General features: G+C 46.5%; 1 protein-coding gene across 1 annotated transcript in view; it reads right to left on the reverse strand.

Annotated features, from left to right (window-relative positions):
• TMEM132C (transmembrane protein 132C) overlaps positions 1-6,300 on the reverse strand; it is a 321,687-nt gene that overhangs the window by 114,431 nt on the left and 200,956 nt on the right. The gene's annotated exons all lie outside the window — the stretch shown is intronic.

Genomic DNA, 6,300 nt, shown 5'->3' on the forward strand with positions numbered 1-6,300 from the left:
ACACACACACACACACACACACACACACACATATATATTTTTTTTTTGAGACAACGTCTCACTCTGTCACCCAGACTAGAGTGCAGTGGTGCCATCTCGCTCGGCTCAGTGCAACCTCTGCCTCCCAAGTTCAAGTGATTCTCCTGCCTCATTCTCCTGAGTAGCTGGAACTATGGACATGTGCCACCATGCCTGGCTAATTTTTGTATTTTTAGTAGAGATAGGGTTTCACCATGTTGGCCAGACTGGTCAAGACTTCCTGACCTCAGGTGATTCACCCAACTCAGCTTCCCAAAGTGCTGGGATTATGGGCGTGAGCCACCGTGCCCAGCCCAAATATATATATTTTGAGGATAATGGTGTGTTCTCAGCAAAAGAGAGTCTAGAAGGAGCATGCAGCATTTAGCTCTCCGGGATCATTCAGGGTTCTGGCTGGAACAGACAGTCTGCTCAGGTGGTTTAACTGGAGGGGGTGTTGTAAAGGCTGAGCCATAAAGCTGTGGGCATAATGGAGGGAAATAGCCAGGGATGGTGCAGCACCCCATGATAGTCCCAGCTGGGAGCTGTTTCTACCCCAAGGCCTAAGGGCAGGGCAAGGCAGTTGAGATGCTTGAGGACCTCACCCCCACAAGACACACATCAGGCCTGGCAGATGGGGATGCACTGTGTCCCAGGGCTCCCGAAACAGTACCACGGATGGAGGCTGAAACAACAGACACTGATTCTCTCATAGTTCCTCAGTCTGAAAGTCTGAAATCAAGGTGTCAGCTGCAACACAATCCCTCTGAAGGCTCAAGGGAGACCCGTCCTTGCTGCTCTCTTAGACTCGGCGTGTTGCCAGCTACTCTTTGCTTCCCTTGGCTCCTGGGTGCTATTGGATGCTCCAGTCTTTGTCACCATCCTCACATGGACTTCTTCTTGTATCTTCCATGTTCAAATCTCTGTCTCCTTGTAAGTACACCAGTCACTGCATTTGGACTCCGCTCAAATCCAGCATGATCTCCTCTCAACTTCAGTAAATCCACAAAGATCTTACTTCCAAATAAGGTCACATTCACAGACACCAGGGGTTAGGACTTCAACCTGCTTTCTTGGGAGGGTGGGCATAATCCAACCCCTTCCCTCCAGTTCTCTCTGGTGCCTCCCACTGGTTAAAGCCCTCCAGCAGCCAGAGGGCAAGGGAGCCTGGGGGCTGTAGTTCACAAGGGCCAGCCCCCAGGGCCCAGAGCAGAGCCCAGAAGGGTCTGGAAGGGCAAACCAGTCACAGGAGAAGGTCCACTGCCATCTTTTTCCTGATCATCCTTTCTAGCTGCGTGCTTCATCCAGGGGCTCCAAGGATCTCTCAAGCCCTAATGAATCTCCATGACACCCCAGAGAGGTGAGAATTAGATCATCATTTTGCAGATGCAAGAACAAGTAGCAATCTCTCCTTTAAACAGCCCTACTGATGGCCACTTTATTTTTAATTTGATTTTATGCAGAGAGATAGGAACATGTTCTAGGAATTTTGAAAGCTCTGTGTAAGAAAAAAAACCCAAATTACCATCAAGTTTCAGGGGTCAAGGAAAATGATTTCATAATGTGTTTGCAAAGGATGAAAAATGGCAATGATTTGAAACTTTTCAAAATTCCAGGTAAATCTCACCACTTCTCAGGAAATTTAATTTCAGACTAAATATATCAGTCCCAGGGGCAAAGAACTTCTTCCTACACCTGCCAAAATTAGTGGTTACTGCCTTCTCTAGAGTTTCATGCCTAAAATTTAGTTTCTTTGATTTTTGTTTTTTAAATTTCTAATAAGCAGTAGGAAGAAAGTCCATGGCATTAATAGAGCTAGAAATCAGTTAGACCCCATCCCCTTGCCCTCCTTGATTTGTCTGACAGCAGTGTCTGACCACTACCTGGACCTCGCCTTAGGCAGTATCTACCTGTTTGCTGTCTGTCACTCCACTAGAGTGTACCTGCAGGAAGGCAAACTTTGTCTGTTGACTGCTGTCCTCTGAGGATGTACAGCAATGAATGCCTGCAGAGCTTAGTGTGAGGTTGAATGAATTCTGCGGTTTGTTTATTCCCCCCGCCTTTTTTTTTTTTTTTTTTTTTGAGACAGGGTCTCATTCTGTTGCCCAGGCTGGGAATGCAGTGGCACCATCATGGCTCACTGCAGCCTCCAACTCCTGGGCTTAAGCGATCCTCCCACCTCAGCCTCCCCAGGAGCTGGGACTACAGGTGTATGCCACCGCACCTGGCTAATTTTGGTGTATATATATATATATATATATACACATATATATATACACACACACCAAATTTTGGTACGAGAAACAAGGTCTCACTATGTTGCCCAAGCTGGTCTTGAACTCTTGTACTCAAACAATCCTCCTGCCTTGGCCTCCCAAAGTGCTGGGATTATAGGTGTGAGCCATCATGCCTGGCCTTATCCATTTATTCTTAAAAAGAGACCACCACTCCAGCCACTGACATACAGAAACTATCACATGGAAATCTGTGCCTGGCCTCCACTTATGTGGCCTCAACTTGGGATGTGAACACTTTTTCCTTACATTGAAGAAGAACTGAACTGCCAACGTTTTTGTTAGTCCCAAAACTAACTTTGTAGTTCCGAAAGCTTTATGTAAGAAAGTGGCCTTGGTCCTCCCATTCAGATACCTCTCTCACCCCAACGCCCAAGCCTAACACCGGCACAGTGGGGTCCAGGGCAGGGAGGAGGGGATTAGGGAGATGTGGGTGCTGGCAGGAGGGCCGTGGAGCTAAGACTGGGAGCTTTCCTGCCCTCACAAGGCAAGAGTCTCATTGCCAACAAGCCTGGAGGCAGGATGAGCAAAACGGTGGCCTTGGGAACCAGTGCTCTCCAAATAAAACAGTGCCCAGGGACCGGCAAGTGAGATTCAGGTGGCTTTCACTTGCAGGGTCTGCTTTGCGGAGAGTTGAGAGCACTTCTCCCTGCTTTTCCCATTGCCTTTACTCAGGGGGAGTCAGAGGCAGTAGGTGAGGGGGGAATGCTGGGGCTGAATCCTCCCGTCCATGGCTCTCTCCTTGGATTTAAAAAGGAGCTTCAGAAGGTTTGATTTTAAGGCGAGAACTTCCCCAGCAAGGCAGATTTTCCATCTGTTAAACCCCTATTTCACCTTTCTGAAGTTTGTCTTCTTTAAAACAATCAACAACTTGGAAAATATACTTAATTTGTTCAAAGATCTAACCAGCTGTCTCACTGGCTGCTAACAGACAACACAGGATTTGCTTTTTGTTCAGTATTTTTTTTTTAATTTCTCATCTTCTAGTCAAAGCTGCAGTTTTATTAGCTAGTTACTTCCAACAAAAGTTTATTTTTTGCCTAGTTATAAATGTCCTAAAGCTTATTCTGAACCAAAACTTTGAGCATACAGAAAACAGGAGAATAGAAGTTCCTCTAAACTGCCTCATCTATTTTCAAATTTTCCATGTTGCTTTGCATAGCTGAGGTCAAGTTGTACATCCCAGGGGATGCAGAACGATGATACTGCATGTATTAGTCTGTTTTCACGCTGCTGATAAAGACATATCTGAGACTGGGTAATTTATAAAGGAAAGTAGGTAATGGACTCACCGTTCCATGTGGCTGGGGAGGTTTGACAATCATGGCGGAAGGCAAAAAGCATGTCTCACATGGCGATGGCAAGAGAGAGTGAGAGCCAAGTGGAAGGGGAAACCCCTTATAAAAGCACTAGATCTTGTGAGACTTATTCACAATCATGAGAACAGTATGGTGAAAACCGCCTCCATGATTCAAATTTCTCCCTTCGGGTTCCTCCCACAACACGTGGGAATTGTGGGGGCTACAATTCAAGATGAGATTTGGGTGGGGACACAGCCAAACCATATCACTGCACAAGCACCCAAATCCAGGGTTCGGAGCCCAGAGCTCTGTGCTGGTGCTGCAAAGATGTTTGTTAATCAACGAACTTTTGAATAAAGCTCATTTGAATTCATGTGCATTTACTTGCAAACAAAAGGATCCTGACAAGAGGACAGACATTAGTAGTCACTTCACTTTACCTTAAAGGCATTACAAAAACACAACAACCACAGTAATAACAATATATCCATCAAAGGAAGACCTGTGCTCCCTTGAAAAGGACCATTATAATATCTCACACTCTTAAGATGACTTTTCCTTTTCAAAGTATTCGAATGTCTTATCCTTCTGAAATAGGTAAGATAGAAACTGAGCACTTGTAATCCAGAGCTGACGTTGGTGTGTGCTCTAGGACACAGGTCTGCAAATTTTCTCTCTAAAAGGCCAGATAGTAGTAAATATTTTCGAGTTTATGAGCTAAGAGGCAGAACTGAGCATATGAAGTAGCTAGACAGGACCACTTAAAAATGTAGATATTTAAAAATGTTAAAACCATTCTTAGCTTGCGTGGTGTACAAAACTGGGCAGCAGATTGGATGTGGCCCATGGGCTGTTGTTTGTTGACCCCTGTTCTAGGACATAAAGAGTCAAAAGGAATCATTCCCTAACTTCAAAGTGTTTACAGATCTTTGTGGTAGATGATACCTTCTGGGGTGGACATCTGCTGTTTTCTCTGACCAGTATCTGTTCCTTGTTTCAGTGAAAGCCAGATTTTTCCATGATGCACAGGCTCTTAATCTCACTACACACTTGCCCCACCTGAGGCTACACCTGCCCCACCTGTCTCTACACCTGTCCCACCTGATTCCACACCTGCCCCACCTGTCTCTACACCTGTCCCACCTGACTCCACACCTGCCCCATCTGACTCCACACCTGCCCCACCTGATTCCACACCTGTCCCACCTGACTCCACACCTGCCCCACCTGACTCTACACCTGCCCCACCTGACTCCACACCTGCCCCACCTGACTCTACACCTGCCCCACCTGATTCTACACATGCCCCACCTGACTCTACACCTGCTCCACTTGATTTCACACCTGCCCCACCTGATGCTACACCTGTCCCACCCGCTGTTACACTTCCTTCACCTGATTCCACACCTGCCCCAGGGTGATACATTCCCCAGGCCTGGGCAATAAGACCAGCACATCCTTTTGATTTCAGTGATTGGCTTCAAGTTGGGCTCATGACCCAAGCCAATCAGTTCCAATCAGTCCCTGTCCCAGAGGATTTGCTGGAGTGATTGGCGATGAGGTTTCCACTCATTTCTTGATGGACATGATGCTGTGAAGAAGCCAGCATGGCATTGCCGGGGCCACCTTGTGACTAACAAAGAGGAAGGAGAGCTGAGAAAGGAAGAGAAGCCATTGTCCATACCACATCATTTGCACACGTGGGCCCCTCACACTCCAAGTGTGGTCTGCAGACCAGCCGTGCTGACATGGCTTAGGAGCTTTGAAAAATAAGTACCCAACCCAGACCTTCTAAGTGAGGATGGGCACCTACTCAATATGTACATGTGATCTGCATGCCCAATAATGTTTGAGAAACACTTTTCTAGACTTTTAAACTTACATGAGCCAAGTTTAAGTTGAGTTGTGATTGCAGCCTTTATAACTCAAAGAATCCTGAATAATCCATTTCTCATAATCCTGATTAATCCATTTCTCGTAACATGACTCACACAAGTAGCATGTTTGCTTACACGTTCTCATCAGTGTACACTACTAATAGTAATCTAAGAGTGGCCACATTGTGAGTCAGATAGGGGGTGCTGTACTACTCAAGCCCAATGTCACTCATCTACTTTCTACATTTCAGGTTGACCTTGCAGCCCAGTGACAGCCTCTGAGAGTTCAATGCTGACTGAGCTCCATCATCCTAAGGAAAGAGGAGATGAAGGGGTGTCTATCTCAAGCCTGGCGTGGGGAGCAGGAAGGAGCTAAGTTTGCAGAAAGATGGCAAAGCTGACCATCCTTTTAGCTTAGGGGTTTCCAACCCTGGCTGCACACTGAAATTACCTGGGGAGCTTCTCAAAATCACAGGTGCTCACTTCCACCTCCGGCAATGATTGTGACTTGCTGGACTAAACTTCATGACTAAAGTTGAGTAAGTCTAGGCTAATGAAAAGTAACAACTTCCAGAGTGAGGGAAGATGAGAAACTTTGAAAGTAAACACTCCACAAAACCATTGCAGCAAACATCCCATGACAGATAGGAAGGACACAGGATGCAATCAGGTGGCTGAATGCAGGAGTGCGCAGGGTAACTCAGGACTCACCATAGCCAGAGGAACGATGCCCACCAGGTCCTTCTGACTGACAAAGATCTCGGACACGGCAATGTCTGTGGTCCCCTTCCGCGGGTACTCCACCTGCCA

This window comes from Colobus angolensis, unplaced genomic scaffold (assembly GCF_000951035.1).
Source record: "Colobus angolensis palliatus isolate OR3802 unplaced genomic scaffold, Cang.pa_1.0 Scaffold115, whole genome shotgun sequence".
Lineage (NCBI taxonomy): Eukaryota > Metazoa > Chordata > Mammalia > Primates > Cercopithecidae > Colobus > Colobus angolensis.